The sequence below is a fragment of the Adiantum capillus-veneris genome, chromosome 9, assembly GCF_014529385.1.
Source record: "Adiantum capillus-veneris isolate H3 chromosome 9, ASM1452938v2, whole genome shotgun sequence".
NCBI classification, from domain to species: domain Eukaryota; kingdom Viridiplantae; phylum Streptophyta; class Polypodiopsida; order Polypodiales; family Pteridaceae; genus Adiantum; species Adiantum capillus-veneris.
Window position 1 is genome coordinate 78,513,986 of NC_140939.1, and position 11,541 is coordinate 78,525,526.

The 11,541-nt window shown below is 41.9% G+C and overlaps 2 pseudogenes; both read right to left on the reverse strand.

Annotated features, from left to right (window-relative positions):
* Positions 1-5,748: 5,748 nt before the first annotated feature.
* LOC147450701 (uncharacterized) lies at positions 5,749-7,528 on the reverse strand (annotated as a pseudogene).
* A 10-nt stretch (positions 7,529-7,538) lies between these two features.
* Positions 7,539-8,308, reverse strand: LOC147450702 (uncharacterized; annotated as a pseudogene).
* Between the last annotated feature and the right edge of the window lie 3,233 nt (positions 8,309-11,541).

An 11,541-nucleotide genomic window follows, 5' to 3' on the forward strand; every position in this document is an offset into this window, starting at 1 on the left:
TGAAAATGTGAGAGAAGAAAGTTCCGATGTTATCAAAAGCTGAGCACTCTAGTAGTGTGTGGTACTCAGACTCTCGAACTTGCAGTGAGCATAATGTGCACAATCGATTTGACTCTTCTTTATTGCCCCAACGCCCTATCTCGCATCGAAGGAAATGGGAGCTAAGCCGAATTACTGCGATAGTGCGTATCACGGACAAGGGAATAGGCTCAAGCATGTAAGTGTGAGTACGGTTTCCTCTCTCAGCGAAGAACATGGTTTTGTAGTTGGGGGCAATATAGGTGGTGTAATGTATGAAGCGTGACCCACCGGATTTCTCCCAAGCCGTAATACATTGGCGTTGTAGAAAAGCTTCATTCACTTGAGAGTCAATTGAAGCATCATGTAGCAAGTGTAATTCATCCCATCTCCCAAACCACTTCTTTATGTCTTGCATCCATCCCGTGCTCAAGATCTTGCTTTTATGCGTCTTTTGAACTTTTTTGCTTGCTTGCTATGCAATTGTAGGAAGTCGATGTGAGGGGTTTTGACGCATCTTTATCATGTACTCCACAATCCTTTCCATGCCCATAACCTCAATTGGAAGAGATCCCAACTCAAGAAGTAGGAGCATATATGGTGTTTGTGTCCTAACTTGGAGAAAGTTTGTAAGAAAATGCTTTTGGACATTCTCAAACTCTTTCCAAGTAGACTTTGAGATGCTCCCGCCCCACACTTCAACTCCATAAAGAAGAACCGATGTCACCAATGCATCAAAAAGATACTTCTTGAGAACCCAACACTTGATGTTTCCCGCATTACACATGTTCTCAAATGCATAATATGCTCTCTTTCCCGCTTCCAAACGACGCATAGCACATTCATGCCACTTGTGATTGGATGGAACCCCAAGGCCAAGGTACTTAAAGCTCTCAACAACTTCAAGTGTCTCGTTGTTGTACACAATGCATGGCTTCTCCTTATGGTTGGTTTTCACAAGCATAACCTTTGTTTTGGATTCATTTACAATCAGCCCACTATGCAAGCAAAAGTTCTCAAGGACAACCATAAGCTTTTGTGCATCTTCTAAAGTGTGTGCTAGAAGCACTACATCATCCGCATACAACAAAAGCATGATTACCGCATTGCAAATAGTGACCTCTTCAATGCCTTCTTCTTGCATAAAGTCAAGTACCATTTGTTCGAATTGATCGATGCATAGACCAAAGAGAGTTGGTGACAATGGACATCCTTGTTTAACCCCAATAGTGCTTACAAAAATTTCTGAAATTTCTCTTCCCATGCGCAATTGACAAATCACCTTCTCATAGATTCGAGAAACCGCAAGCATAAACTCACTTGGCACTTGGAGTTCTTCCATCCTTCTCCACAAATTGTTACGTGGAATCATATCAAAGGCTTTCTTAAAGTCCACAAAACAACAATACAATCGCTTGCCTTTCAACCGACTTTCCTCCATGAGAACACGAAGAGTGACAAGATGATCAATGGTGCTATGGCATCGACGAAAACCCGCTTGTCCCTTTGCACGCTTGTCATTCTCTTCAGCCCAATCACTCAATTTCATCTCCATTATGCACCCAAACAACTTTGCCATAAGAGACCCAATCATTATAGTCCGCTAGTTGCTTACATTCTTTACATCCCCTCCTTTATGCAAAGGCTTAACCCAATTAGTACTCCAATCATAAGGCATACCATGTTGAAGTGCAAGGTTGAACATATCACACATCCACTCATGGGTAAAATCTCCCGTCCATTTGATCATCTCCGGCTTGATACCTTGAAGATCTCCCGCTTTGCGAGTGGCCAACTTTTCAAGCCCACCGCATACATCCTCAATAGTAAAAAAAGACGGCATACATGGGAGTGAACCATAAAATGGCATTTTTTCAGTATTTGCTTGCTCATATAATTGCCTACAATGTGTGTACATATCCACTAGACTCAAGTTACCAAAATTCTCAACCCGCTTGCCTCTCAAGTTTCTCCAAAATCTTCCACATGCATGTGCCTTTTCTTGGACTTGAAATTCTTGTTGCTTTACTTCCCATCTTCTTCTCTTCTTTTGAATCAATGCCTTGTATGTATGCAAATGACTTTGATAGTTGTCTTTGTCCATAGTTGCATCAAGATTTATCAAGGACTTTCGAGCATCTTGACATTCTTTATCAAACCACCTTTTGCGTGATCTATCTTTGTTGATACCATGGAGATGCTTTATGGCAAAGAATTCTTCCGCACAAGAACAAATAGCTTTCTTGAAAGCTTCCCATTTAGTTTCCAATGGTGCATCACATTGAAGCTTTGTCATCCATAATTTTTGCTCAACCATTTCAATGTACATTGGTGCCCGTTTGAAATCCATACATAGTGATAACTTCTCTTTCCTTTCGCTGAGATTATCATGCTTAGTTGCTTCTCCACATGAAAGGTCAATACATAAGGTGCGATGACCGGATTCCGGGGTCCATTGACCAAACATAAAACTCTTTATGCGATACATGATGGCTTCAGAGAGTAGCATATAGTCAATCACACTATCCCCATTATGTCTCCTACATGTAAATCCATTGGTTCCACTCCACAAAGATACACCATTGGCAATGAGCATACCCGTGCTATTACACATGTGTAAAAGTAACTTTCCATAGTGATCCGGCTCTTTCTCATCCATTGAAGTACGATCATACAAGTGAACTTCCTCCAACTCCCTTGAAATGTATGGCATATCAAATTGTTGAGTATCATGTTGCAATGTTTTTGTGCGAGCATTCATATCCCCAAATACAATAACATCACCTTCACCTTTGAAATAAGCAATGTCCTCTTCCAAATCAGAAAATGGTTGATCTCTATCCATGCAAGCATAAAAGGGAGAATCATGATGAGGAATGTAGCAACCGGCTACAAAAATGGGTGCTCTTTTTGGTGTCATAATTTTCAGCCATACATAACGTTTGTACTTGTCATCTTTCACAATTGATACAAAATCTTCCAATCCTTTCTTAACCATACATGCTAACCCTCCTTGTCCTCTTCGTTGCTTGAGATTCTTTGACCACATCAATGAATGTACATTGTAATCCTCCAAGCCGTTAATCCTTTGTGTATCATGCTCCCAAGTTTCAACAAGAAGTACAACATCGGCTTTGCTTGTTAGTTCATCAATGCCAACCCCCGCATTCCATGGGTATCCATTACAATTCCAAAAGCATATTTTCAATTGTAACTCGGTCTCATAGGTCACGCATCCCTATTTGCTTGAGAGACTTGCCTCCTCCTTGGGCACATTTTCTTCATGAGAGATCTCCTTGTTTTTATTATTCTTTTCCTCATATGCCTTGCGACGCATATTTTGTTGCTTAATAGTGCGATCTTCACATACAAAACATTTTGTATCCCTCAAATAGATCCAACTATTATCAAGGATAATCTTTCGCTTGGTCTCATCCGGCATGGTGCATACAATTGGCCGTTCTCCTGAGCGAGGAGCTCCTTGCTTCCCCACTCTATGTGCTCCATAGACCATAACTCCGGACATGCCAAAGTGGGTTTTGAAGAAATCTTCAATAACAATGGCAAGAGGAGGAGGTGTCTCTAACTTCTCTTCAGGAATTCCACGAATAACAATGTTCTTGGAACGTCGCTCCCGTTCCTTCAACTCCTCCACATCCACATTCTCAACATTCTTTGTTTGAACCATAGCTTGCATGAGTGAGGAATTAGAAACCACATTGCTACCACATACATCAGTCCAAGACTTGTTTGTGCATACATTTTTCATGTCGCATACATCCCGGCTCATAGTGTCAAATTTCTCCTCTTTCAATACATGGTCATGCTCTACTTTGCTCATCCGCTCCTTCAAAGCATTCAAGTCCACAAGAGAGCGTTTACATTCCTTGACTTCCTCTTCAAGTTGCATCAAACGTGTTGTTTGCATCTCAAGTGTCCTCTTGAGATTCTCATTCTCAACCACAAGTACCCTTAGTGTGCCATTCTCCATTGCAAGTGCTCGTAAGTCTTCGCCTTGTTTGTTTACGGTCTCTTGCAATGATACCAAGTACGCCATGATCATGGTTTCCGATGTTGTTGGTTGGGTGGTTATGTTGCTATCTCCACACTTAGGAGATTTTGGATCATTTTCCACAATGGTTGTGGACCTTGTTGAAGAAGAAGAACCCTTGCGAGTGCCGGAAGACATTGTATGTAAAATAGGAGATGAGAATCAATTTTGTTGAACCTGTACCCACTCCTGGGTAGACACTTGGAGGCTCCTCAGCGAGATGCTATCCCTTCACGCTATTAAGGTGCCAACCTCGTGTACATTGAAGGCACACTGTACGAGTTCACTGCGTTGCCTCCTCACGTGCTCAAGCTCGACACAATGGGCCTCGTCTTCCCTAGCTCGCCCATTGCCCTTTCACTGCGTTGCCTCCCCACGCGGGCGTCGTCTTCTCTGGCTCGCCTGTAGTCAAAGCCGAAGCTTGCGTCACTGTGCCCCCCTCTAGCCTATTGTATCCCTGCCTTGCCAATGATGAGGGAATGCTTGACGCGTGCTCTGTGAAGTCCCTCCAAGAGGCAATCCTGTCAACAGAGCTAATGAGGTCGAGAAGGATTGGATGCCACTAGCCCTTGTGCTCGAGCGGAACCTCCTATGATGGAGATTGGGGTAGATATGGTAGCCGCAGCCTCTCAAGCTCTCTTACCTGTACCGCACCCCTCTCAGCCCTTGCAAGAGAATGCCAAAAGAGTCAGCCGACAGAGCGAAACTAGGCCCGCATCTGCCATCTGCAGAGCCAAGAGTAATTGTTGTTCTCTGCACTTTTTTGGTTTTTGAGTTGATGTGCAGTCTATTGCCTTTGACTGTAAGGTTTTCTTTCAGGACTGCTAATAACTTGTGGAGCAACATGCGACAATTTACTTTGAGGTGAGGACTCTCGAGCCTCACTCAACAATAATGGATGCTTGTGAATGTTTAGGGAGTGTTAATATGTGGAGCTTGTACAAAGATATACTTTTGAGCTGAGGACTCTCAATCAGCAATAATGGATGTATGTGAATGTTCATGTTTGAGTGCTTCTAATGTGGCCGAGATTCACCTTCGTTGAGAACTAAAATCTTTGCGAACGTTCTTGATTTGACTACAGGCTACTACGTGAAATGTGACTGAGGTTAGTGACTGAGGTTAAACTTTGGCTGAAAACCATAATGAATGGCTAATAGTGTGTGAGGCTAAGAGTATTTGAAGGTTGTCCCAAAGAATAAAACAAGCATTTGAAAGACAAAATGCATATGCTGCAGTAAGACTTTAATAGGAAGGGGATATGGTATGAAGAAATGTGAATGATAAACTTTGTGTTGTCATAATAGATAGTAGTTGATGTTGTGTGAGAAATGGTTATGTATCATGTGTTTAACATACTAACCATAAAACAAAACTTTACCTGTTGCACCCTCAATTGTTACATACAAGTACTTTTATACACCATAAAGGGTAGCTGGCATGTTAAGCATGAAACAGAAACTGATTGGTAGTATTACGATTATTGCTTTGATAGAAACTAGGTATATTGTTGCAGGAGTACAACCCCAAGATTGGGCTGGCGAGTAGGAGAGATTGAGTTTTAACATGTGCTGTGAAACTTGTTGAAATTCCTAACCTTGATACAAAACACTACTCCAAAAAGTTTAGGGCTCGCCTAGAATAGTGAAGTGCTTCAAAATTGAGCTTAAGTAATGCAGTCATTCTCGAGCTCGTTTAGCACGCAACTTTTGCATTTGATGTCGTCGCGCCAAGGCATGATAAGGCTGATCTATCTGAAGTGGCCTCAATTGTAAGCCTTCTAATGAACCTTGTTCCCACAAGACTGCTCGTAATCTTTCTTCAAAGAGCTGTTGTTGAATTTCCCAATCTTTCCTCGAAAGTTTGGCTTCCCGGGCATGGGCCTTTCTTTGTCGAGCAGCCTCTTTCTCTGCAAGTGAATGAAGTCTCTTCTTTTCTTTTTCAATGCGCTTCTCCTCTTTTGCCTTGGATATCTCTTCTTTCTTTGCATTCTTTGCTCTCATACTTTCAATGTATTGTGTAGATGTTAAAATGAGACTATTTGTGTAGTCTACAAAAGCCTCACGGTTTGCTTGACGCACACACACTTCTGACATTGGAACTCGGAGCATATCAATGATACGGTTTTGCTGAGATGTGCCTTCTTGAGTAGTTGATGTTGGACCTGCATTTGAATTTGGAAACCATGCTTCTTGATGAGCTGCTGCTGTTGGAATTTGAACCACATTACTGACACATTTGTTTTGAGTTAGTCCTTCTTGAACAGTTGTTGTTGGAGCTGCATTTTCATTTGGAAACCTTGCTTCTTGATGACTTGTTATTGTTGGAATTCGAGCACTATCAGTGATATTTCTGGTTTGAGTTATGCTTGCTTGAAAAGTCAAAACGGGAGTTGCATTTCTATTAGGAAATTGTGCATCTTGAACTCTTTGTACCTGAGCTGCATTTTCATTAGAAAATCGTGCATCTTGATCTCTTTGTGGCTGTACTGGCAGAGTAGGAGAACTTACCTGGTTTTTCATGTAATTCGTGGTAATTTGGTTGGGTGTTATGTCCCAATTGCACTCGTCTTCTGTGAAGAAATGTGGTTCTGAGTCGCAAGGTGTGTAGTTTGAAATTTCAGCTCCCTCCAACAGCTGGGTGAAGCTTATTGCATGTGTCCGATTCTCTTACTGAGAAGAAATTCTATTTTCTTTTTGGAGCTGAGATGCGAGAGTATTGAGAGCTAGTATGGCGTCAACCTCATCCTCTATGGGCTGCTCAATTGGCGTGTTGGGTACTTGTGACTCTGTCTCGTCAAGTGGACTTGTCCCCTCAACAAGGTTAATGTGATTGCAGGGCATACCTTCAAACTTAACTGCTGCAAAATCTAGTGGCCATATCCCTGTTGCTCAAAACCCTGCTGTTATGTTAGCTTCCGTTAAAGATAAACTTATTGCTGTTGCCACAATAGAAGCTAGCTCTGTCTTGCTTGCTTGCTTCGAAGATGTTCTCTGTTGCCATTTATCCCTCTCCTTCCGAAATTGCACTTTTTAATGGCTTGAATACTGATACATCCAATGGCTGAAGTTTATGTGATGTGTGGGCTGGCAGTGTGACAATATCTATGCCGCTCTCTTTTGCTTTGGCCACTACCTCAAGTGAGACATGACTTCCGTGTCCATCAAGGACTAAGAGGTGTCTGTTTTCTTTGCCTTGTAGTGAAATAGCATCATCGAAGTGTTTAAGCCATGCTTGAAACAACTCTCCTGCCATCCATGCCTTTTTCTGTACAGCCATGGCAACTCCAAGTTCACAAAACCTAATGTAGTTAGTTGTTATTCGACTGCCCTTAAAAATATAGTAAGAGGGTATTGCTTCACCAATTGCATTAACACAACACAGTACTATCATCCACTCACGTGAATCGCATGTAACTCCATAAACTGACCTTGATCCTTTCTTGGCTAACACTTTCATACCCTTATCTCTAGATCCTTGAAATCCTGTCTCGTCTGCATTCCAAATATTTGACGGCGGGTAGTTGTGTTTTGAGTAAAGCTCTTGAAGGTTTTTGTGGAATGTTTCTACTATTTCTGGCCTGAATCTGCTTGCCCTTGACTGGTCTAGGCTCTCGGTAACTCGAAAAACCAGAGTTGGGTGCCGCTTGCGAAATCCTTCCCACCAGCTTCTGCCTGGAATGCCATTTGAAAAAAGTGTGTTCCTTGTTTGACAAATTTCTGTAGCTGTGAGCTTTACATTTGTCACAGAAACTCCATGACCAGAGTCACACTTTGATAAAATCCATTGGAGCAATGCTTTTTCTTCGGCGGTAGTGAGAGTGGTGGGGGGTCCTTTCCTTTTTGTTTGAGTCCTTCCCTCTTCCCAATTAGCAATTGCACCTCTGCTAATGCCAAATTGTATGGAACATTTTTTTAGAGAAAGTCCATGTTCTCGTGCATGGAGAGCTTTGGCCATATCTTCTGTTGTCCATGACAGCTTCGTGCGGGCTGTTGGCCTCTTTGGTGTATTTGGAGGATCTTCTCCTACCTCTGGAACAGGTTTGGGCTGGAGTAGTAGGTGTACTTGATCTTGACTTTTGAAATATGGCTTTTGTTATGAGAGCAAGAGGAGGATTTTTGTTTGATCTTCGATGCGGTCGCTTCTTAATTCTGCTGTCTTTGCTTTTAAGTGGATGGTGTGGTTTTTTATGCCAACCTTTTCTTTGTCTGGTGGAGTTGTGAAAGCTACCTTCTTCATGCATTGTTTGTTGGTGATAGGACGAGGCAATTGTGTACTCTTGGCTGCAGTCCTAGTACTCTTCTCTGTCGACTACTTGTCTTGGCTCTTGGTTGCAGTCCAAGTACTCTTCTCTGTTGACTGCTGGTCTTGGCTCTTGGCTGCAGTCTTAGTACTCTTCTTTGCCAAGATTTCTGCACACAGATTTGATTAAGTGAGAAATGAAGAGGGATTATTAATTGGGAAAATGCACCTATGTTAGAGTACTGAAATATGCACACATTTAATGGCTGTGGTTTTTTTTAAGTCATCAAAAGTTAATTTCAAGGTAAATATGAAATTATCAACTGTCAAACCAGAGATATTAGGTCATACTGTTAAATCAGATGATTTGAAATATAGACGATTGAAAGAGATTACTTACATTATCAAGGAAATTATTGAAAGTCGAGAAGAAGTTTTGCGTATTCCTTTACAGAGAAGCGCTTCTTTGGGACATGTTGCGTTGTCTCCGGATCTGTTGGTTGCTCTTCTTCAGGGCTTGTTGTTGGTTGCTCTTTTTCAGGACTTGCTGGTCTTTTTGTGGGTTTTGGCGTTGAAGTGCTTTGCTTGATTCCGATGAAAGGAGCCTGCTTTCTTTTGGGGTTTTTGCAATGGTAAATGGGCTGTACATGTACTCTTCCGCAGCAACACCCTCGACCACCGTGCTTATGTATTAAAACAGATGTGCAAAGTAGACCTTCCATTTGTGGGTGTCTTTCAACTAGGCAAGCTTTACACTCGCAGGGAGCTACAGATGCCATTGAGGAGGATTTGCATAATGGGACTGTGAGGCTGGAAACTGTGAATCTGGTTGCAGCGTAGGGATGAGAGTGTGTGTGCAACATTGAACTTTGCTTTGGTTAAGTGATATATGCTCTGTTCATACTGGTCATGTATGCTTGCTTATGGCTATGAAACTGGAATCTAGTAGGGATGGTGTTTTGCTATTGCTTTTATGCTAGTCTGAGTCATGGTCAGGTTCTGTTTTGTTGTTAAAGGCTCTGCTTGAGACTGGCGTGAAATTCTCATGTTGATTCATGATTCTTAAAAATAAATGCATCGTTCATTATTGCTGAGATGGGGGTGTGTTGTCATTGAGCAAGTGGCGAGTCACTTGGAGATGCGGAATGTAGGATTTAAGGCTGTGGAGTGCACCAGTTATGAGGCGTACGCGCGTAAAGAGGAGCAGAGTGTGTATCGAAAGTTGAAAACTTGGCCTTGAGTTGTAATTCTTCAGCATTTTCAATTTTTTAATGAGCCACGTTGTAAATTTTGCCTCTCTTTAGGCCCTTATTTTAATACTCATTGGGTCATTTATGTCTCTAACTTTTGTCTCTCTTCTGGTGCCCTGTTACTTACTGGCGCCTCTACCCTACACCTCATTCCAAAAAGAAGCTCGTTCTTCAAATCGAGAAAGAGGGGGGAGGGATAAAGAAGGAAGGAAGGAGAGAGAGAGAGAGAGAGAGAGAGAGAGAGAGAGAGAGAGAGAGAGAGAGAGAGAGAGAGAGAGAGAGATTCTTTAGGTTAGGTTCAAACACGGTGTTGGTGATTGCTATTGTTGTTGTTGTTGCTATGTGTGTGTGTGTGTGTGTGTGTCTTTATGAGGATTGAGTTGGGGTTCCAAAAAGCATGCCAATAAGGTTCTGAAAAAGTAACAACATCACCTCAACCCCTACTATTACTAAGCAAGACAACTCTAACCCATAAAAGAACACTATCAACGTGTTTCCTACCGCCTATACTTCCCCTACATTCTCCGAATCTCACATGGTTTATCTCCTTTTGACTCAGCTCTCATCCGATATTTTAGAGTTCTCAATAGGGAGAGATGGATCCCGAACATAGAGGAATTTTGATTTCTTGAAGAGTCGTTTTATATTTTAAAACTATTTTCTCTCTACTATACTATGTCTAGCTCTGGCCTCAGCTCTCTTCTATCTCTACACCACTTCAAGGAGTCTTTTACTATTTTACACTTTTCCTAATTTTTAAAAACTGACATTGTTTGGAATTTTCAACATGGGATTGAGGTGTATTTAGACGCCCCCTTCTCTCTCTCTCTCTCTCTCTCTCTCTCTCTCTCTCTCTCTAAATAATTTGCGGACCTTTTTTTTTCACCTCAGGCATGCTCAAAAAACCTAGGTTTAGTCTAATCCGACCTTCTAATTTTGAGATTTACCTACAAAATTTACTTTTGAAGGGTGGAGATTCTAGTGTGTCTTAAGCTAAATACCTCTTAAATTTGGGAAAAAACCTTCTTGTACATTTTCCAAGTTTTTGGAGAATATTTATTTCGACCACTCCAAGTCGGGAGTCCAGCCTTTCTTCCAAGTAGGTGGTGGTGTTTTGAGTCTCTCTCTCTCTCTCTCTCTCTCTCAATATTGCTGGAGTTCAAAACATTAAATAAAATTTTACATATATAAAAGCAATAAATTATGCTCTTCCTCCTCGGTTGCCCTCCAGGCATCGCCTTGTGAGCCTACCTGCAGAGCTCTCTACTGGCCTAGTTAAGGAATAGGCTCTTCCTCTCACGCTTGGCTCTTCAAATCAGCGATCTTCCTTCCAAGTTCCTACGCCCATGTCGACATCTTTACCCCCAATCCAACAAGTGCCTTTCTCTATTGCTCGTAAATGATGGCGTCCTTTCTCCCCGGCTATCTATTTAATTTGTCAACCAAGGCACTGCCGAGCACGACGTTCTCTTTCAATGACAACTGACTAACAATATCACCATAAATTCTTTTGCTCATATCAACATCTTGTGTAATGCCACATGCCTTAAAGATGAAAATGTATGTGATTCCATTTGGAGAGATGCCCTCTCTTTGCATCTATTGAAAACATCCCAAAGATTCTTGACCTTGACCCTTGCCTTCAAAATGCAAGCATATGTGATTGCACCTGGAGAGACACTCTCGCTTTGCATCCATCGAAAAAAACCCTAAGCTTCCTTGCCAATTTGTGCATATCCCACAATCAATGAATTCCAAGAGATGACATCCCGGATAGGAAGCTTCTCAAGCACTTTTTGTGCTTGATGAAGTGCATCACATTTGGCATAAATGTCGACCAACAACATGACATTTTCTTGCAACAACCCATCACTAACACTAGGATCGTGAATTCTTTCTTCCATATCACCATCTTGTGTAATGCCACATGCCTTCAAGGTGCAAGGGTACGTGATTGCATTTGGAGAGATGCCCTCTCAC